Source organism: Hyla sarda, chromosome 8 (assembly GCF_029499605.1).
Source record: "Hyla sarda isolate aHylSar1 chromosome 8, aHylSar1.hap1, whole genome shotgun sequence".
Classification (NCBI taxonomy): Eukaryota; Metazoa; Chordata; class Amphibia; order Anura; family Hylidae; genus Hyla; species Hyla sarda.
The window spans coordinates 82,582,585-82,605,259 of NC_079196.1; the positions used below are offsets into that span (position 1 = coordinate 82,582,585).

Below are 22,675 nucleotides of genomic sequence, written 5' to 3' on the forward strand. Positions count from 1 at the left end.
GCTGTCTAAAGAGACGATGCACAGCCATGTGGTCTTATCGCTGGGAGTATTCTGCAGTGCCTGATGCAAGCAGCATTCAATACTGATCACGGCATCTAAAGTATGGGGTGGTTGTACTTAGGACTCATTGGACCACCCGCGGTAAAAATCACAGCAGACCAGAGAAGTAGATCGCAGATAAAGCTGATCCATGCTATGCATGGCATAGCACTGATCAGTATTAGCAATCTAAAGACTGCAATAAATAGTCCCCTGTGGGGAATAAAAAAAAAAAGTGTAAAAAAAAAGTTAAAAGTGAATTAACATACTAGGTATCTCCGGGTGCAGAAATGTACGATCTATTAAAATATTGTGTTCATGATCCATTCGGTGAATGGCGTAAACGGAAAAAGATACCAACGTACAAAATGTATGATTTTTGGGAATATCACATCCCGGAAAAAATAAAATATAAAGAAATCAATAAGAGAAGCAAAGTATCAGTTCATCTGGGCCAATGGTGCATGGCAATTCTCAAAACAAACTCAGATAAAATTGGAACAGCAGCCAGAAAGTCCTTTAAAATCCTTATTAATTGCAGTAAAAGAGAGTACACTAGAGCAATAATACCTGGTTACAGCAGAGAGATATTCCTCATAGAAATGACGCGTTTTTTTAGGTCTAGTGAAATACAATAGCCTTCCTTTTTAAATACTGACTGGATTAGTCTCCTCCCAAGAAAAGGGAGGGGGAGGATTTCCGGTGTATCTATAACAAACACAGCTTTATTGTCCTGTGCAAATAGTTAATAATTGCCACTCCTTTCTGTAAACCGATTTCAGGCAACACCACTCTGAGGGCTGATTCCTTCCATCCCAAATACACAATAGAGTGGGGGAACTTATCCGCATCAAGCGGAATAGTTTGCGCAATGAAGTGTACTATAAGGAAGCAGATAAAGTATGCACCAGATTAAAAGAGAGGTTACCCACGGTGGACATTAAACAGAGCTCGTAATCATGTCGATCCTATGGATCGTTTGAAACTTCTGAATAAGGTAAAACCACTAAAGAGGGAAAGAGATAGTGGAATGACATTTGCAACTAAAGTATTGAATTCCATCAAATTAACATTGTACTATGTCACTTCCCCTATATTGTCTTTTGATTTGGATCTCGGCCATTTATTGCAACAGGGGATAAGTTTCTTCAGTCGGAGAGCGCCTACACTATGCGCTATGTTAGTAGCTAGTCTGGTCGACGGAAGACAACATAACGAAGTACTGCTATCAAAGGTTTCTTTAAGTGTTCTGAACCAAGGTTTGTGGTCTGTCAGTTTGCTATGAAATGCATGTCAGTGGAAGATACCATTGATAAAAAAAAATATCCTGTAAAAACTTATTAATTGCAACAGTAAGTACATTGTATATAGAATTACATGCACCGAGTGTAATTTGGATTATGTAGGGAGCACAAAGAGAATGCTTAAGAAAAGAATACAAGAACATGTAGGATAGGCTTCTGGTCCCCTCACAAATCTAATGTATCCAAAAAAATGTTAAAACATCACCAGGGGGACATTTCCTCCTTTAAATTTTCAGGCATCGAAAGGGTTACGCTACCTAAAAGGGGCAGTGACCAGGTCCAATATCTCCGTGATAGAGAAATAATGTGGATCTACCTTTTAAATAGTATACAGCCCGATGGGCTTAATAACAGAACAGAATTGATCTAACATTATTGAATTTAGTTTCTCTCATTTTGGTTTTCCTCGTATACACTTATGATTTTAATATTTGCACAGGAAAATAAAGCTGCTTGTGTTATAGATACACCAGAAACCCTCTCCCCTCCCTTTTCTTGGGAGGAGCCTAACCCAGTCATTAGAAAAATGAAGGCTATTGTATGAACATATATGCCATGATTAACGTCACTAGACCTGAAATGCGTCGGCAATATGAGGAATATCTCTATGCTGTAACCAGATATTGCCCTAGTGTACTCTTTTACTGCAATTCATGTGGACTTAAAAATCTTGAGTTTTAACTGGAGCTGGCTGCTGTTCCACTTGTGTCTGAAAATAAAAATGAAATCTAAAAAGGTCACTACAGATCAGGGTGAAAAAAAAATTTGCCCTCGCACAGCCCTGTGTAAGGAGGAACATGAAATTTATAGGCGTTCAGAACAGACTTTTGTTAAAAAAATTTTTTTTTTTGAAAAACAGTAAAAAAAAAAAAAAATATATACAAAAGTGTGTAAAGATGAGTATGATTTTAATTGTATGACCCACAGAAGAAAGTAAACATGTTCATTTTTACTGTGAAAAAAACAAAACCTCCCTAAACTTGCAAAAAAAAATATTTTCAAATTTCCACCATAAATACAGTTTTTTTTTGGTTGAACTGTAAATTATATCATAAAATGAAAGGTGTCATTACAAAGTAGGGGTAGTCCGGTGAAAATCAATTTATCCCCTATCCACACGAGTGCTGTACTCTGGTATCTCTGGAGCTCACACAGAAATGAATAGAGTGCGTGCCTTCTGTAGGATGCGCTTCTCTCACAGAACTGGGGCACTGGGCAGGAGAGAGATTGGGGTGCCCCTGCGGTTAGACCCCCACGATCAACCACTTATCCTCTATTCTGTGGATAGAGCATAAGTTGCTTTTCCCTAGACTACATCTTTAAGGGGTTGATATAATGTTATAGTGATACATTGGTCTGTATGAGTCCACACATATGGCTCTGTTCGGTCCTGCACTAGCCGACATTTCATACTTTAACTATTAATAATGAGATAGCAAGGAAGAGCAGTAGTAAACATAGAAGAGGCCTTTGGCTTATCAAACAGCTGACAGGTGCAGGGAACCAGACCCACACGATCTAATATTATTGATATATCCAGAAGATAGGCCATCTTAAAAAAAAAAAATTTAAAAATGGATAATCCTATTTAATCTGAGAGTCCTAGTTTTCTAATTTGGTTGTACAGACAGAATAAAGTAAATGTCACCTTGATAAGAAGCTGTGGCACAATCCCAGTATCCATGGGTACTGAAAAAACATAAAAACTGCTTTTAACATCATTTTTTGAAAGCCATGTCCACATGGAAGTAATGAGGAAAAAGCCTTCTTGACCCCTGGGGAAAAGGATGCACTCTAGTCCAACATTTTGAAAATGGCAGCTCCGAGAAAAAGCCATGAAAATGACTTTCCAGAGCTTGTATAAGCTGCTAAATATTTTAGCTTTTCATCTATGCATTGTCAGAAGCAGTAAGAAGGTAACTTTTTATAGTACACAGCATAGAACTGTACAGTGTTAGACAACCTTGTCCTTTCTTGACAAGACGTGAACGAATGTGCATCTTATTGAAGCCAATTTCTTGACTTGCCAACTTGATTAACTGATTATGTGGCACCATGAGTGGCATAGTCTGCTTCCCATCATTTAAAGCAGATAAAGCCCATGGGAACACATTAAAGGGGAACTTCTGTGGGGAAAAAAATTCAAATCAACTGGCTCCAGAAAGTTAAACAGATTTGTAAACTACTTTTATTTAAAAATCTTAACCCTTCTAGTACTTATCAGTCTAGTATACTACAGATATACTACAGAGAAATGTGTGAAGTTCTTTTCTGTCTGACCATAGTGCTCTCTTCTGACACCTCTGTCCGTTTCAGGAACTGTCCAGAGCAGGAGAGGTTTTCTATGGGGATATGCTTCTAATCTGGACAGTTCCTGACACGGACAGAGGTGTCACCAGAGAGCAGTGTTGTCAGACTGAAAAGAACTGTACAATATTCTCTGTAGTATACAGCAGCTAAGTACTGGAAGGGTTAAGATTTTTAATAAAAGTAATTTACAAATCTGTTTAACTTTCTGGTACCAGCTGTTTTGAAAACATTTGTTTTCCACTTGTTTCCAACGGAGTTCCCCTTTAAGTATTGCTTCACTGAGGTAAACATTGAAGACTAAAGTTGAACAATATTTCCTGGCAACAAAGATTGTTCACTGGTTCTTAAAGGGGTACTCCGCCCCTAGACATCTTATCCCTAATCCAAAGGATAGGGGATAAGATGTCAGATCGCCGCGGTCCCGCTGCTGGCTCCCTCCCATAGACTTTTATTGAAAGGGGCGGGCTGTGATGTCACGAAGGGCGGGGCCGTGATGTAACTATGCTCCGGCCCCTGTATTGCCCGTCATTACGTGCAGAGCGAACTCGCTCTGTGCTGTAATGATAGCGCAGTGCTGCAGCGGGGATCCCCAGCAGCGGGACCGCAGCGATCTGTCATCTTATCCCCTATCCTTTGGATAGAGGATAAGATGTTTAGGGCGGAGTACCCCTTTAATCTTTCCATGTGCTTACATAGCCACTAAAGTACACAGGATATATTGAAGACGATTCTACTTATGTACAATAATTTCTGTCAACAAACAACTAAACAACATCCTAAGGCACAGCGTAGCACAGTAGGTACTGTGTTTCCATGTGGTGTTGAGTATGGCATCACATATTGAATAGCTTTGTAATACAGCATTCCATGATTTGAAAGATGAAGGCACAGGAGAGCCACACTTAGGCCCTGCTGTAGGTGCTGTGTTACTATCCCGTACAAGATGGAACTTATATAGGGCAGTAATAGGTTCATGTGCTCAAGGCTTTTTTGCACTTAATCTGGGGGTTTGATAATCGGCTCCTGAGCTTGTTTTATATCCGTTAATTACCGGTTGCTAAAAGCAGCTGGGATTCACCACTAATGACTGATATCAGCCATCATACTGATGTTTAACATTAAACCTCTTTGGTTAATGTGATAAATGACAGGTGCCGGGGCTTTGGGCGGTCTGATCAGGAACTTCGCAGTGCAGTGCGGCAGTCTAGATCAGCTAGCATGGCAGCCAAAGGGCTTCTTCTTCCCTTCGTGCCACCCTATTTCTGATCTTCTTATAAAGTCTTCCTAGGTGGATTGTACAAGTAAATCGCCAATAGTACTAATCAGTGCACAGCAATAAACAGTACTAAAGGTGTATTCCAGGATTTTTTTTCTTTAGCCTTTGAGCCCTTGCTCCGTGCGCCGCTTTGATCCGTTTTCATGCAAGGGATTTTCATGCAAGGGTTGTTACTGAGAAACTTGAGGTATAGCACTCACCAGGTCAGAAGCAAGGAGGATGTTGCTTTAATATGAATTCAACACAGTGTACATAGAGCAGGGAGGGTAGGAGAAAGATATCGGAGCTCCACGGAGTTCATGGGTGACCGTCATGTTTCACAGCAGATCTGCTTGGTGACGTCCACAAACACCCACAAACATTGCATATGGCTCCGGATAAATAACCTGTGACAGCGAATCAGCTGATGCATCTATAGGTTGCATGGCAACATGATGCTCTCCATCCTTGACTAAGCTATAAGTCTTGAGATGTCAAATGCTGTTTGGCCAGGAGCTGACGGGTTATTGCCATTGATGCAACCTTTCAAAAAAGAGGGCAGAGGGGGGAAATAGCAGAAGATAAGGAACAAGAAAGAGGGATGGAGGGAGTTCCTAACACTTATTTCTTCACTGCCAACATGGAAATTTCTTTCTTGTTGCAGTTGCCGGCAAAATGTATATCTTTCACATCAAAAGTTGCCTTTAGAACAAGAATTGTCCATCCATCATGCTGCTTCACAGAAAGAGGATCACAAACGGGACCAGAGCAGGACACCGGAGGCATTGCTGGTGGTAAGTAAAGGTTAAGCATTTCAGAATAGAAAATCCAATGCATGGTGAACGGCATAAATGCAAAAAATTCCAAACGCAAAAATAGTTTACTCTGGTAACATTACATTCCAAAAAACGTAATAAAATGTAACAAAAACTATGTGTATATCTATATCTATATCTATATCTATATCTATATATATATATATATATATATATATACATATATATTATTATTTTTTTTTTTTTTAAAGGGGCCTAGGCAATGCATTTTTGGTTTTCGGTCAAGTACAGCCTAAATTATCGGTTTCAGTCCAAAATTTCCCTTTCGGTGCATCCCTAATTATAAGTCATAAAAATAAAATAAAATTAAAAAAAGGTCTAAAAATTTATTTACGAAAGCAGAAGTTCTTTGCAAGCCTTATACAGAGATTACATCTAGTGTTTATAGAACTGGGCTAAAGATTGTATCTAAGAATACCTTTTATTTAGCAAGATTCAACATGCCACATAATCTTTAAACCTTTTATAGCCTTAAAAATACATAGAATCTGCTCAATCTAATAAAGCAAATTACTTGTAACATTAAATAAAAATAACAGCATAAACAGCTACTGCCTGCTGAGGCAGAATACCAGACCTTATATGAATGTAATGTAAGCATTCCCAATATAACACTTACAATCAACCCTTCATCGACCAGGTTAGCAATACACTAGTTAGGTAAAAATTGTTAGTCTCAGTTTTTCAGACAAACTTTAGCAGTAGTAGAGTAAGTAAGCAGCATGGTAATGTCCTGATGAAACATGTCCTCCAGTCCCCGAGATATGTGGATTTATAGTTTCTGATTCAGGCAGATAGGAGGGCATGAAGTAAATTTTAATAATGGGAGTGAATATCAGGTAATTGGTGGGGTAGTACAGTCAGGAAGTGTGCATTAGACAGACAAGCCCTTCTAGGTAAAACATTTACACCCCCTGACTATATAATCCTGCCCATCACCTGATATTCACTCCCATTAACAAAATTAGGTTCATGCCCATCTGACTGATTCCCTGAATTGTTTTATATACATATGTGTATATACTTGTTTTGTCTTCTGTACAAGTTATACCAATCTGAGGAAGGGTAAATACCCAAAACTCATCATTGGTCTAAATAAATCATCTTTTAATCGACTATCTGACTCGAGTGTATTCATCAGGGGAAGCAGCTCCTAAAGAGGGTTTTTCCACTTATTTGACTGCATGCATTGTGGACAGCCCTGTATCGGCTTCGCAGCACCGCCGGATACCTCCATTTATCTGTACCCCTTTTATTGGGGTGATATGCGCATACCTATTGCGCTCAAGGTGAGCACAACATTTACCAATTTTTCTAATCAAATTGATACCTTGAGATAATGCAATGGACAATGATATTCAGTCTACTTGCAGAACTCAAAATCAGCTTATAATTCATTGGCGCTGATTTATTGGTCTTTCATGTGGCCTTTTAAAAGAAGAAAAAAAAAGGAAAAAAAAAAAAGCTCCCAATGACTAAATCTGAGCACCCAGGCAGAACCACTCTGAACAATAATCGCGGTGTTTTTTATATATTTTTTTTTTATTTGCCCTGGGGAACATACCCTTATAGCAGGAAAAGTGGACGTAATTACCGTGAAGTAATTATGGGGCATAGTCACTCATAACTCTGAAGTTTGCCTATTTTCGGTAATTCCTCCATTATATTTCTGAATAAAATGGAAACTAGGCATTTCCAGTCTCCTGTCAAAGTGGTGTATGTCTATAAAAAAAAAATCTGACATTGTCAGCACGGAATGGGCAGTACCAGACTTTGAAGGTAAAAGCCCCCATAAATGGTAACACAAAGTATTCAAACATTCTAGGAAAAATAAAGGAATGGCACAGTATAAAGTTATAACCCTGCTCCATTATTGTGAGATCATGAAGAATTAGCGCAGTATTTACTAAAATAGACATAGAAGTACCAAGAGAGTTCTCGTTTATTACTGCAGAAGGGTAGAAACCATTGAACTCTCTCCTTCCCAGCAGGCAGTGGTTCCCGAGAGGAACAGTGAAGAGATATATCACCATGTACTCTGAGGTTCCTAAGACAGTCTCACAGGAGTGCGCTTTGGCTAATTTTTACGTGCTCATCAGAACACAGCATGAAGTGAGCTCTGCTATGATAATCTGCAGTCATTCAGGATTTATAAATAGGATAGTGGGCCGTGTGGAAAGTAACACCAGGTATTTATTTGCCAGAGCAGAATAAAAAGGCATCTAAATTAAATCTTCATTTATTATTTATTAACATCTTCAGTTTTATTAATAATTTATGTATAGAATATTTTTACCATTTTCATTAAATTCTTTATGATTCTTATAAGATGGAATGTGTGAAAAAACAGATCAGTCATGGTTGGTCTTGTATAGATATTTTACTTTAAAACATAGGTGAGAACCCCTCTAGGAAGTCAAACGGGATGGGGAATGTAATAGCCATAATGAATGAGTAGTTGCCCATTTGGATAGCATCTCTGCTCATTCATTTAAAGAAAACCAAACAGCACCACGGGGCAGAGCTGCATACCACTCAAAAATAGCACTAAAGCAACTCTCAATGCTGTTGTTTATATTAAAGGGGTACTCCAGTGGCAAAAAATTTTTTTAAATCAACTGGTGCTAGAAAGTTAAAAAGATTTGTAAATTACTTCTATTAAAAAATCTTTACCCTTCCAGTACATATTAACAGCTGTATGCTACAGAGGAAATTATTTTTTGTTTTGTCCACAGTGTCCTCTGCCGACACCTGATGCCCGTCTCAGGAACTATCCAGAGCAGTAGAAAATCCCCATAGCAAACCTATGCTGCCCTGGACAGTTCCTGACACGGACAAAGGTATCATCAGAATAGAATTTCCTCTGAAGCATACAGCTGCTAATAAGTACTGGAAGGGTAAAGATTTTTTAAAAGAAGTCATTTACAAATCTGAAAGAAAGAAAAGTTCTCCAACACTCGGGATATGCAGGTAAAAATCAATGCTTGCTTTATTGAGAATCTTCGGACAGGGATCAAATACAGAAAAAATGTTAGACTCGTTTCGCACCTGGGTGCTTAACCGTAGACTGAAATACTACGGAGAATATATATATATATATATATATATATATATATATAATTTATTTTTATTTTTTAACAACATGCTGGGTCTGGAATGCAATTTTCATTATTTTTATTGCTATTTGTGGTATTCACTATGCCCTTTTCCTTTTGGTATAGGTTTTCTATATGAATATTTCCTATGTGAAGGGAAGATGTGATCGTTGTGCCTACAGGTGGTAGCCCATAGCAACAAGACATAATTAAGCGATTGAAACAGAGAAGTGAAAAGTGAATCATTAAAGTATTATTAGTAGTGGTAGTAGTATTTGATATGATATTTGCTATCCCTTCATTTTTGTTTTGTTTTCTGTTCTTTTCTTCACCTATATTTGGTCATAGAAGAGACGAACGATGAGGTTACCACCTGCAGGTATGCAACAGACACATCTCAGTAGGTTTTTGGACATTTGTCTCAAAACAAATTAGAAGAATCCCTGTTTGTTCACAATCCTATTACACCAGTGTTCCACTCACTCACTCATAAGGGGGTTTGTCCACCTCTCCTTAGACCCATTGTAGCGGGCATAGGGTCCCTTGTGCAGAAACTTGGGGAGTGGGTGGAGCACTAATAACTTCTTACTACAATAACCCCTACCTTCCTACAGGATACCAAACATGTCATTAACATTTTAAATAAAATAACCTGGAGGGAGGACTTTGCATGGGTCACATGTGATGTGATAGGACTTTATGCATCTATGCCATGGGACAAAGGTTTAGAAGCATTATCCACACATCTTGACAAATTCAGCAGTTCCTCCCCTGATTTGAAGGAATTCATCATCATGGCCACAGAGTTTTACCTTCAGACCAGGGGAGCATCCATTGGGGCCAAATACTTTTGCCAAAATATTTATGTTCCATTGGGAGCAACAATTTGTGTTCACCCCTAGCAACCCTTTCTTTGAGGATATTCATTGGGTTGGTTGCTCTATAGATGACCTGTTGATAATTTGGAAAAGTACAGAGGCACATTTCCAACAATTCATTAAATATATCAGTAACAACGATCTCAACCTGGGTTTCACATACCACTTTGGGAGAATTTCAGGGAATTTCAGGGAGAATTTGGGATATTACGTTATACTATAAGGGAACCCAGGTGGAGATCGCTCTATATAGAAAGGAAACAGCCAAAAATTCTGTTCTGCTAGCATCTTCATGCCATCCCAAACACGCACTCAATAATATCCTTTTCGGCGAAATGTGCTGACAAGAGAAATTGTACCGACCCTGAAAATTTGAAAAAGTAAATAGTGATCTCTTTACAAGGTTTAAAAATAAAGGGTACACACAAGAAACCCTTATGAGGGCATCCAAAAACGTGGAGAAAATAAATAGAACAAAAAACTCATGTCATATTCCAGGAGACACGGGAATAATACTCAAAAACAAACTGATACAATAAGAAATAACAGCAACAAATGAAGAGAAAACCTTTTTTTCACCACCCCATATAGTGTAAAATTTAGCCAAATCAAACAAATCATATAAAAAATATACCCCAGTTTTGGAAACAGACCCTGTACTGAAGGAAATAGTATAGGAGGGTATAGTGACTGTTTCCAAACAGGGTCCGACCATAGGATCTTCAGTGTCCCCAAGTCTTTTTTCCAGTAAAGGGAATGTAAGTAACGACAAGAGTCGTACCTGGTTAGGTAACCCAGGCAAGTGGAAATGTGGGCACAAAAGATGTCTGAAATGTAATTACATGAATATTTCAAAAGAAGTTAAGTCATATAACACACACACACCATACAAGATTACATTAATTGCAATACTAGATTCGTGGCCTATGTGGCTACCTGTGTTGACTAATCTACAGTATGTGGGGTGTACAAGTAATTCGCTAAAAACAAGGTTCAGAAAGCATGTATCGGATGTGAGTAATAACGGCGTGGGTATCTCAATGTTACCTAGACACTTCAGAGATACCCACGCAGGGGACGCAAGGTGTCCGGGATAGAAAAGAAGAAAAAGAAGAAGAAAACTCTATAACAGGGAGACTTTTTGGATGTTTCTCTTGGAAACGAGACATCCAAAAGGCCTGAACAAAAGGTTGGATTTAATCATTACATGCTTATAGATTGCTAAGCTTTTGGTTATATCACGTAATTACATGCTTTAGAATATATATATATATATATATATATATATATATATATATATATTTTTTTTTTTTTTTTTTTTTTTTTTTAAACAACATGCTGGATCTGGAATGCAATTTTCAATTATTTTTATTGATATTTGTGGTATTCACTATGGGGGAGATTTATCAAAACCTGTCCAGAGGAAAAGTTGCCCATAGCAACCAATCAGCTCCCTTCTTTCATTTTGCAGAAGTCTTGTTAAAAATGAAAGAAGCGAGCTGATTGGTTGCTATTGGCAACTGGGCAACTTTTCCTTTGTACGGGTTTGGTAAATATCCCCCTATGCACTTTTCCTTTTGTTATAGGTTTTCTATATGAATAATTCCTACGTTAGGGGAAGATGTGATCGTTGCGCCTACAGGTGGTAGCCCATAGCAACAGAAGACAGAGCATAATTAATAGATTGGAACAGAGAAGTGTTAAGTGAATCATTAAAGTATTATTATTAGTAGTAGTATTATTTGATTTGATATTTGCTATGCCTTCATTTTTTGTTTTGTTTTCTGTTCTTTTGTTCAACTATATTTGGTCATAGAGACAAACAATGAGGTTACTACCTGCAGGTACGCAACGGACACATCCACCCCAGGTTTTTGGACATTTGTCTCATGTGCTTTTTTTTATTAATGATGTAATGGGTCATGTGATCCTTTTTCAAGTATTTTAACTTGTGTGGTCCGTAGTATTTGTCAGTCTACGATTAAGCACCTTGGTGCGAAATGCGTCATACATTATCTCTGTATTTGATCCCTGTCCGAAGATTCTCAATAAAGCAAGCATTGATTTTTACCGGCATATCCCGAGTGCTGGACAACTTTCCTTTCTTCCAATTGGGTACTAAGTCGGTAGCGGGACCGGCATGTCCTTGCACAGGTGATGCAGTGATATATACGGAGGTGGTGAGCTGTGCATACCTACACATAATTTACAAGTCTGTTTAACTTTCTGGCACCAGTTCATTTAAAAAACGTTTTTCACCGGAGTACCCGTGTAAGAGGAGGGATTTTCTTTCTGGGATACAAGACCACAGAACTAACACCTACTGCCCCTACTAAACATTTCCCCAAAACATCTTAATGCTGTGAACACATTTGAAAAGAATTGTATATAAATCTTGTATTTTTCCATAGGTCTTTATTAAAAATTCTCCTTAGGATTCTCAACTTGAGTAAGAAATGTCAAACTGTTTTTTTGTATGCTCTCCTCTCTTTCTTGAGTCTATGTGTGCGGTCCTCCAAAGCTTCTCTCCTCCTAGTCTAATCTCTAAACTGGGGTTTAGCTCCGCCTCCCTCAATCCTTGTTATCTCTAACACTTTGAGCATGATATCTCCAGCACAACCTTTGGCTGTCCAGGCATGCTGGGAATTGTAGCCTTGCAACAGCTAGAGGCTCACTGGTTGGAAAAGACTGGTGTAGAGGATGTTTTAGCTTTCTCCGTAGAGCTTCTTTAGAAACTAAATTGAGTAAGTGAGAGGGGAGGTTTTGCATTCAAGAAGACCTTGGTCACAACAGAGCTTTATGTTTAGGTAAGCAATGTAGTGTTAAAAAAAAGTAACAATATGTTATATTTGCATGCACACTATAATTTCAGATCATAATAAATATTATATATTAAATATCTATTATATATAATTATTTTTATAACCGGAATGTATGAGAACAACCTCATTAAAAACAAACAAAAAAAAACAACAACCCCCTATAGGTGTAATTCCCTTGTAAGTGTAATTGACTAATTTTAAACAGAGAATTACAGTGTTTTACTGTCTACGCCAACCTACTTAAAGAGCGTGACGCTAAGTCCAGGAGACAGTTAAATACATAATTTTAGTAAGTACACAAATTGATTTCGACATATCATAATGAGCATGAATTCCACTCCACTCTGAGCTGGCAGACATGTTTTGCTGCACAGAATACAAGCTGGCATGACATATGCTACATTTATTGCAATGAAATGCAACATAAAAGAACTAAAAATACCATAGAGTTAAGCTTCCATGAGCACAAAATAGGTTTTTGAGCTGCAAAGAATACTTTGCTTGATTGCATCCACAATTTCTTAAGAAAGGACTCCACACAGATGTTGCAAACAAGTGGGACTGGTACCAGATCGCAATGGGGGTACACCAACTGCAAAATGCTCTAGGTAAACTACACAAAACACGTGATCTCCTGCAATATAGAAACCTTTAAAGGGGTATTCCAGGGGGAAAAAAAAAATTCTTATATCAACTGGCTCCAGAAAGTTAAACAGATTTGTATATTACTTCTATTAAAAATCTTAATCCTTTCAATAATTATCAGCTGCTGAAGTTGAGTTGTTGTTGTTTTCTGTCTGGCAACAGTGCTCTCTGCTGACATCTCTGCTTGTCTCGGGAACTGCACAGAGAAGAAGAGGTTTGCTATGGGGATTTGCTTCTAAACTGGGCGGTTCCCGAGACACGTGTCATCACAGAGCACTTAGAAAAGAATAACTCAACTTCAGCATCTCATAAGTACTGAAAGGATTAAGATTTTTGTAAAAGTAATTTACAAATCTGTTTAACTTTCTGGAGCCAGTTGATATATAAAAGAAAGGTTTTTCCTGGATAACCGCTTTAAGAATCTTTACACCCACTTTCTTTCGGTCATGAAGTCCTCAGATCCACTATCCCCACCAATGATAAATATATCTTCATACTACTACACAAATAATTTGTAGTATTTATGTGTTACCCCATGGTACTCTTTGCTAAAGTTGCTAGAATCCAGAATAAACATTACAGATACATGTAAATCTTATTGCATTTTGTGGTTTTTAATGTATGGCCTGTCCTTATAATAAGCCTTTAAAGGGCTACTCCGCTGCTCAGCATTTGGAACAAACTGTTCCGAAAGCTGGAGCCGGGAGCTTGTGACCTCATAGCCCTGCCCCCTCATGACATCACGCCCTGCCCCCTCAATGCAAGTCTATAAGAGGGGGCGTGACAGCTGTCACGCCCCCTCCCATAGACTTGCATTGAGGGAGCGGGGTGTGACATAATGAGGGGGCAGGGCTATGACCTGACAAGCTCCCTGTGCCAGCTCCAGCATTTGGAACAGTTTGTTCCAAACGCTAAGCAGCGGAGTACCCCTTTAATGTATGACTGTATGGGTTAGATTGCTGTATCAGCAAACCCCATGCGGCATTGTAAATGTGCGATCACAGCTCCAAATTGATGGGATGGTCCCTGCTCTAGACTTTTAACAGCAGAACATACTCTTTGTAATGCATAGGATTAACATCTAATATGTGCCAGAGACTCATTATGGATCTGCAGCAAATTCACAGCAGAAATTGCAGTCTAAGGACAGATCAACAATGAGAAAGCCTGAAAAACTCCATAAGATTATAGAACTAAATTATGTAGACTTCCTTAATACACTTCTATTACTAGAATATCTGATAACAAGTTGAGGTCCTCCGGGGGTGATCAGAGCAATGCTTGGATGGTCACTTGTAAAAGCTGGAAACTTGGAGTATAGTGAAAAATAACTTATGAAAAAAATATATAACAAGTTATAGACCACGGGGGGGTCCCAGCACTGGGACCCCCGCGATCTCCTGCACGGGCCCCGGCAGTTTGCTGGAAGCAAGCTGACGTCCGATGTGTGAGGTGCATAACTGCGACCTGTGTAATTTTACGTCGGCCCCTCCCCTCAGCTGTTCATAGATTCCCGAACATACAGCAAGGGGAAGGGGAAGGCAGAGATGGGCAGGATGCAGTTCTGCACCTCCCTCAACCCCATACACAGCTCCCTCCTCGCCCCTCCCTCAGGAGGAGGATGAAGATTTTCACAGCCCCGCTCCTAGACAGAGTTTGACAGCTGTGAAAATCTACATCCAGGGGGCTGTGAGAATCCCTCTCCTCCTGAGGGAGGTGCATGAAAATTTACGTCCAGGAGCGGGGCTGTGAGAATCCCTCTGCTGTCGAGGGAGGTGCACAGCCCCCTGGATGTAGATATGAACAATGGCTCAGTCATACAACCACAGGTACAAATGTTTTACAGCCCCGCTCCTGGCCACAGATTTTCACAGCTGTTAAACTCCATGCCCAGAACCAGGGCTATGAAAATCTACATCCTCCTCCTGAGGGAGGGGCGAGGTGCAGAACTGGGTCCTGCCCTCTCTGGCTTCCCATAAAATTACACAGATCACAGCTCTGCACCTCACACCGGCACTCTGTGCAGGGGTCAGCACGCCCCCTTCCAGCCGACTGCCGGGACTCCGTGCAGTAGATCCCGAGGAGCCCCAGCGCTCGGACCCCCCGCAATCTATAACTTAGCCCCTATCTTTGGATAGGGGATAAGTTATTTTTCACAAGACAACTCCTTTAAGGCTGCGTTCACACGGCCGTCTAGACCCATCCTGTTCTTCTCCCGTCAAAAAAAAAAGGGACAATAACGGATGCAAACGGATCTTATCCATTTGTATCCGTTATTGTTCAGTTAATAAATAAAAACAAAAAAATGTTTATGATCAGAAGTAAAAACGGATAAAAAAAACAGATGCAACTGGATGACATTAAAGGCTCATCCGTTTTCCATAGATTTCAATGTTAAATTTACTGTATCCGTTTTTTTTCTTCATTTGTTTTGATGAAAAAAAATACTGCATGTGCTGTTTTTTCTGCCATCAAAAAAACTAAAATGAGTGCAGACTGGTACAAATTTTTTAATCCGTTTACAACCTGCAAGAACGGAATTGAAACGGGGAAAACGGGAACAGACGGCCGTGTGAACGCACCCTAAGTTGGCACTGTGCTGGAAAAAACTCTGGTACTTATGGGTATTGGAAGAAGGATGGCAGGTTTATTTAAAAAGACAAAGCATTTCGGGCGTTACACCCCTCTTTGTCAGACCAGTTTGTGTACAGACAATGAGCACAATATATAGGCACTATAAGTGCCTTTCCAAATTTGAAATGATACTGCACCGTCGAAAAAATACTGCACCGTCCGAAGGTGTGGTGACGTCATTCATCCTCCCACCCAACATGGAAATGACGGACTTAACAAAAAATTATTAAAATAAATTCAATCACACTATAGAAAGGGATATACCTGACAAATTGATAGATTTAAGTAGTGCCAATCTTGGCATTGCAAGTTTACTGTTCCTATTCAGATTAGAGCAAAAGCTAAATTGAATCACTCTTATCGTAACTGTAAAGGGTTATAGGGAAAAAAATTATCTGAAGGTTACATATACATAGTGAAATGAGTCATTTTAAATCAAATGTTGCTCCCAGATGGAAGAAAAACATTTGCGGCTGAACTTGCAGAGGATCTAAACCTTAAGAAAATGTTCATAATATACGTAAATGTGTATTGTATGTAAGTGTATTTTTAGGAAAAGCAGAACAATGTGATGCTACTTAGATAAAAATCATGTTTTTCAATTGAGGTGGCATCCTTAGAAAAATGACAACGGGAAGGAAGTGCATTTATACTGGTGGTCACTTTTGACCAAGCTTCTTAAAAACTGATGGTTAATTCTCCAATTATCAAAATGTTTAATCAACAAAGTGACATTTTACTAACAATCTGAAAAAAAAAGAGTAAAAACATAATTGTTTCTTACAGTTAATTTGATTTCTAGGAATGTTCCATGGCAGCACCCCCTGGAGGTTGATCCTCATATATCCTATATGGACAGGAAACACAAACAGCTTAAAAAGCCCCTCCCTCCAAGCATCACCAGTAAATGATAAATAACCATTGGCATAGGCCTATAAGCATGATATATACTCATAGCATAAGGGAGGGAATGTAAGGGTGCCATAATGGAGGATTCCTAAAAAAACAAATTTCTGGTAAGAACTAATTCTGTTTTCCCCAGTCATCCCCATGACATGGTAGTGCATCTGTAGGATACCAAATAACCGCCTGCAGTGAGACAATTACTTGAAGAACATTCCTCTCGAAGGATGAGTCTTTGATAGATAATTTGTCTAGGCGGTAATGTCTAGTGAATGTATGGATAGAGGAACAGGAAGCGGCTCTGCATATATTTATTGATTGGATTGAGGCACTAGCACTTTTAGTTCAGGAAACAAAATGAACTTCTGGAGTAGTAAACTTTTTTTTTATTTTTTTTTTTTTTGGAGGCGGCAAATTTTGTATTCTATAGTATTCACATATTGTCTTTTTTATACAGTTGGTAGGAGTATTTTTTGTAATTTTCTTGCCTTTACTTCTTCCCATAAATTGGACAGAGAATTAGATCTTTTTTCGCAGATAATCCGCTTCCTCAGGCATGTAGGATAGGACTAAATACAGAGGTTACCGTATATGGGGAATTTTTTAACCCCTAATGCTGCAAAAAATTTACCCTTTACAAGTATCTTAAAATAGATAATACAATATAACAGACATTAAAAGTGAGCGATTAAAAATTGTTCCATAAGAAATGCACAGAACAACATTCACAGAAAAGAACATAAAGCAATATAAAGAATAAAAACATTTAAAAAAATATATAAAAAAACATCGCAAGTGTAATGACTTTTAATGGCGAACGTTCTAGGTCTCCTATCATAGAACACATGCACCTAACACGACCAAAGGCAAAAGTACTGAGAGTCCCCATCAATCTCTCGTTAACCTTCTCATGGGAATGAGGTTTTAAGCTGCTAGGAGCTACCATGTTACGTAAATTCGGGGATTGACGGAATGTGATCCCTGGTTGGTGGGGTATATCTTTCATGATGGGTCATCTTCAAGAATTGGCCAATATTTATTCAAAATTCTTCTTACAGTATTAGCAGCACAGTTATAATCAGTTATATAATTATATCTGTAGCTATTAGATGAAATTTTACATTAATTACTATCTTTTTTCTTTACTAATGTATCCTGGGATACATTTTTAACCATATTGCATGCATGTGTCACAATAGATTTGGGTTGCGGAAACGATCCCGAAGAACACGGGATTGTCTCAAAAAATCATGATTATTTGTACAATTTTTACGGACATGCAAATATTGCCCATAGGCAGACTATTAACATCAACTGATTTAAAAAAGGTCTCAATAGATTTTACCAGTGCAATATGTTTTTATTAACAGATCTAAAAATTTTGTCTCACTTTCGGAGTAATGCAATGTGAAAGTGAGACCCAAGGTATTTGAATTGAGGTGAGCCACAAATTGCGCCGCTAATAGGGGGTGCCAGACCAAATAAGGACAAGATTGTCTATATAGCGCCTATAAAAAGGCTACATAGAGGCAAAATTGAGCGGACTGCGTAATATACAGGGACTCGAAATGCCCCATGACCAAATTGCCATAACTGGGGGCAAAGCAAGTCCCCATAGTGCAGTGCCTCGTTTGTCTATATATCATGTCATTAAACTGAAATGCGTTATGTTCTAAAATAAATTCCATTCAATTAAAAAGGAAACAAGAATAGGGTCTAACTGAGGGTCACTAAGAAGAGTGTCATAGGTGGCCTTTAAACCTATATGTGTGAAAATATTAGAATAAAGTGCACATACATCTAAAGTAATAAACCAAAACTGGGGGGAGGGGGGGGAATAAAGTGATATTATGTAATTCTCTGATAAGCTGTGTGGAATCTTTTAAATATGAGGTTAACTATAACACAAAAGGTTGGAGAAACAAATAAATATAGTGGGACAAATTACTAGTAAGGGAACCTATACCAGAAATAACGGGACGACCAGGTGGATGTGTAATGGATTTGTGAAGTTTTGGTTAATAATAAAAAATTGATAATGAATAGTTTTTTACTGACAAAAAAATATATATTTTTTTATTTAGTAATGATAAATCAATAGCTTTTTTAATCAATGCATTATATTCACATTCATGTGTGTGTGAATAGAAGAAAGCAAGCACAGAAAAAACGGGGGTTCTGTCTCCTGAGTGCTGCTATTTGGGCAGCCGTGAAAGTACTTTGAGATGCCAATGGATACACAGGATTCTTTTTATTGGATCATAAATAAATACAACTGGACAACGTGTTTTGGCACGTTCTCACACCTTCCTCAGGTCCACAATAAATGTTTTAGAGTGTCCTATTCGGGGTCTCCTGTGTAGTGGCTGTACAAGACCCAGAACAGGACACTCTAAAACATTTATTGTGGACCTGAGGAAGGTGTGAGAACACACCGAAACATGTTGTCCAGTTGTATTTATTTATGATGCAACAAAAAGAATCCTGTGTATCCATTGGAATCATGTCTACCCCTTTGGATAGGGGATAATATATCTTAGGGCCGGAGTACCCCTTTAAAAATCATTACACTTGCGATAGTTCCTTTGCAGTATCTCTTCTGACCTGTGTATGCAGACTTCAATATGTGGGCCACACTGTTCAGACAGTGCGGTCCGGTACGAATAAGCACAGGTCAAATATAAAAAAAATGGTTTCATGCTTTATAGCATTTCTCGACATCTTCTAATTAAACATGATAGCTGCATTGATAACCTAAAACTAATGATACTTGAAACCATTCCACCATATATTCATTACCGCGTGCAGAAATTAAATAGAGAAGCATTTAGAATTTTTACTTTGGTTACTTTATTTCCTGATGTATTAAATAAAACAATAGAAAATGCCCATTAAATTCTGTATTCTCCGTAGAATAGCTAATTATTTTTTTTAATATTTTTATTCTTTATATTGCTGTAAGTTCTTTTCTATGTTGTTCTGTGTTTTCTTATGGAACAATTTTTAATCACTCAATTTTAATGTCGTGTATGTTGTATTATCTATTTTAAAGGAATACTCCTGTGGAAAACTTTGAATTTTTTTAAGTTAAACAGATTTTTAAATTATTTCTATTAAAAAAATCTTAATCCTTCCAGTACTTTTTAGGGGCTGTATACTACAAAGGAAATGCTTTTCTTTTTGGATTTTTCTTCTGTCATGACCACAGTGCTCTCTGCTGACCTCTGCTGTCCATTTTAGGAACTGTCCAGAGCAGGAGAAAATCCCCATTGCAAACATATGCTGCTCTGGACAGTTCCTAAAATGGACAGCAGAGGTCAGCAGAGAGCACTGTGGTCGTGACAGAAGAGAAATCCAAAAAGAAAAGCCTTTCCTATGTAGTATACAGACACTAGTAAGTACTGGAAGGATTAAGATCTTTTTAATAGAAGTAATTTACAAATCTGTTTAACTTTCTGGCACCAGTTGATTTAAAACAAAGTTTTCCACGGGAGTAGCCCTTTAAGATACTTGTAAAGGGTTAATTTTTTCTGCCTCATTAAGGGTAAAAAAAATTCCCTATATAACCTCCGTGTTTAGTCCTATCCTACATGCTTGAGAAAGCGGATTATCCATGAAAGGCATTGCATTTTGGGAAATAAAATTCCCCTTAGCCCAACCTGGTCTCAGCACCTGATTCATCCCGCTGTGTGCTTTGGAGGAGGGATTATTGTTCTTATGCTGTTTCCTTGGCGTGGTGTGGCTGCAGAGATCTATACTTTCCACAAATGCAATTCCATTGTTCTACTTTGTTATCAGTACAACCACCTGTGGTAAGTGCAGTTCTCATATAGCGTTACCACTGGTCTTAAGGTATTACACTATGGAGTGCATCCTTCTGTTCTTATCTCTCTAGGATTTAAGGGATCTTGGCAAAAAAAGATGGAAATACAATATCCTGGGATATGTGAAACTCAAAACCGACCTTGGTAGAAGGAATGGGTCCAGCCTGAAAGTAATCTCCCAGGATCCCAAGGTACGTTTCCTTTATAGAGAAGGCCTGTATCTCACTTACCTGTTGAGCTGAGGTTAACACAACTAAATGTGCAGTCCGGGATAGTATACGTATGAGTCTCTTTAGTTGGTTCAGAAGGATTAGGGATAGACATTACGGAACTATGCTTAGGTCCCAAGATGGAAATCTGTTTTTCATTTTTGGATAGTCTCTACTTGTGGCTGCAAAAAATCATTTGATCCATCTGTAACTTGCTAGCTCCTGATCAAAGCATGTGGATAGTGCCAAAAGTTGCTGTCTAGGCGCAGGAGGGGGAGGACAAGGTTAACCCAAGGGTTAAGCCAAAAGTAAAGCAATGTGAGGAAGACCCCGATCAAGCCCCAGCTGTGTCCTCATTTTCCCCATAGCCCCCATGACAGGAGCTGCAGGGGAGATCTCTCTGCCATGCCCCATAGGAACAGGAAAAACACTGATGCTTGGAGGGAGGGGCTTTTTAACATGTTTGTGTTTCCTGTTTCTATAGGATATAGCAGGTGGTGCTGCCACAGGGGATAACAAATAAGTAGGCTTTGTAAGGAAATTCAGTGAGGAAAATTCCCTCCCATTAAAAAAGATCCAATATGGGTGCTTGTGTCTGCAGACATATGCACTGTCCTATTGACAAATGGGACTTCTTTGGCAAATTCAGCCAGAAGCCATTGTAGTCAATGGGACTGTGATGCATGGCAGAATCAGCAAGTTATTCTTAATGAACATTTCTGGCGGATTCCAACTTAAGCTCAGTTCACACTAAAGGTTATTCCAGGTGGACTCCGCTTTATGAGCCTCTCATTGATTTTAATGAGACTATGTTGTTTTGATGACATGGCGGAAGTTCTGCTGCAGAATTTCCAATCAGGAATTGAACTCGTCTGGAAGGGAAGTCAGAGACCGTGCTGTAGTGAATGGGATGGCACTTAATGTTCACTTCGAGGAGGCTCCTTCAAGCAGAATCTCTCCGGAATTTCCTCATGGAAATTCTGGGTGGAAACTTTGTAGTGTGAATGGGGTCTTAAAATTTCATAGTATCAACCAGCCCTAAATCTTCTGTCATCTCAAGCATTATACATACAATGCTCATCTGTGTGTCTAAAATATATATTTTTTCCACTGTTACTGAATGTATTTTTTGCCACTGTTATTGACTAACCCTTTCTCTATTGGTCCTAGCAGTCACGTGGTCATCTGGACAGTGGTCATGTTACCTGACCCAGCACATCACAAAAGTCACTGTTAAGAGATTTACCTGCTTAAACCAGAGGCTCTCGGCAATAGAGGAAAGTGTTAAAAACACTATGTATAAAAATCTCAATGTTCTGCACATATCTTTTATGACCTTCTGGGTGGTGATAAAAACATGTATATTAACTCCAAAGCTGCGGCACGTTCGCAGATTCCTTAACTATGGCACGAAACAAAACAATTATCAGAAACAAACCATTCTATTTAGGACTTTATTTTATAGATAAAGGCTAGAAATAAATATTACTAAATGGCATGACTATCACATAGTCCATGTAATTTGCAATAAAATAAATGTTGTGCGTGTTAAAGAAAAGATGGTGAAAACGGACTCACTAAAGCCAGATAATACACTATAAATAAGGGGCTTATAATCCATCTCAACAAAGTTGGCAGACATCTCTTTCTTGGAGTTACTAGAAGCGATAACAGGGTTTAAAAAGAAAAACCTTTATTTACCCCTAAATTTGCCACTACCCCACATGAGGCTTCAGCTTATCACTAGCCCAAGCGGTCATGTGCTGTACCATCCGGAAGAGACTGCTAAGGCCAGTGGGGTACACCAAAGCAACATTGCTGGATTGGTGGCAACTTAATGGGTAAAGATTTATTTTTACCAGAAAAACCATTTCAATTTTCTAAAACTGGGATGAATCTAGTGCCTACATAGCAATCTTAA

General features: G+C 38.6%; 1 protein-coding gene and 1 long non-coding RNA gene across 6 annotated transcripts in view; one reads left to right on the forward strand and one right to left on the reverse strand.

Annotated features, from left to right (window-relative positions):
- Window positions 1-22,675, reverse strand: part of UBE2F (ubiquitin conjugating enzyme E2 F (putative)) — a 288,300-nt gene that overhangs the window by 117,516 nt on the left and 148,109 nt on the right. The gene's annotated exons all lie outside the window — the stretch shown is intronic.
- On the forward strand, window positions 5,136-22,137 carry LOC130284039 (uncharacterized). Its single transcript, XR_008846909.1, has 3 exons — window positions 5,136-5,702; window positions 20,617-20,736; window positions 21,928-22,137. It is a non-coding gene; the product is annotated as an uncharacterized LOC130284039 (long non-coding RNA).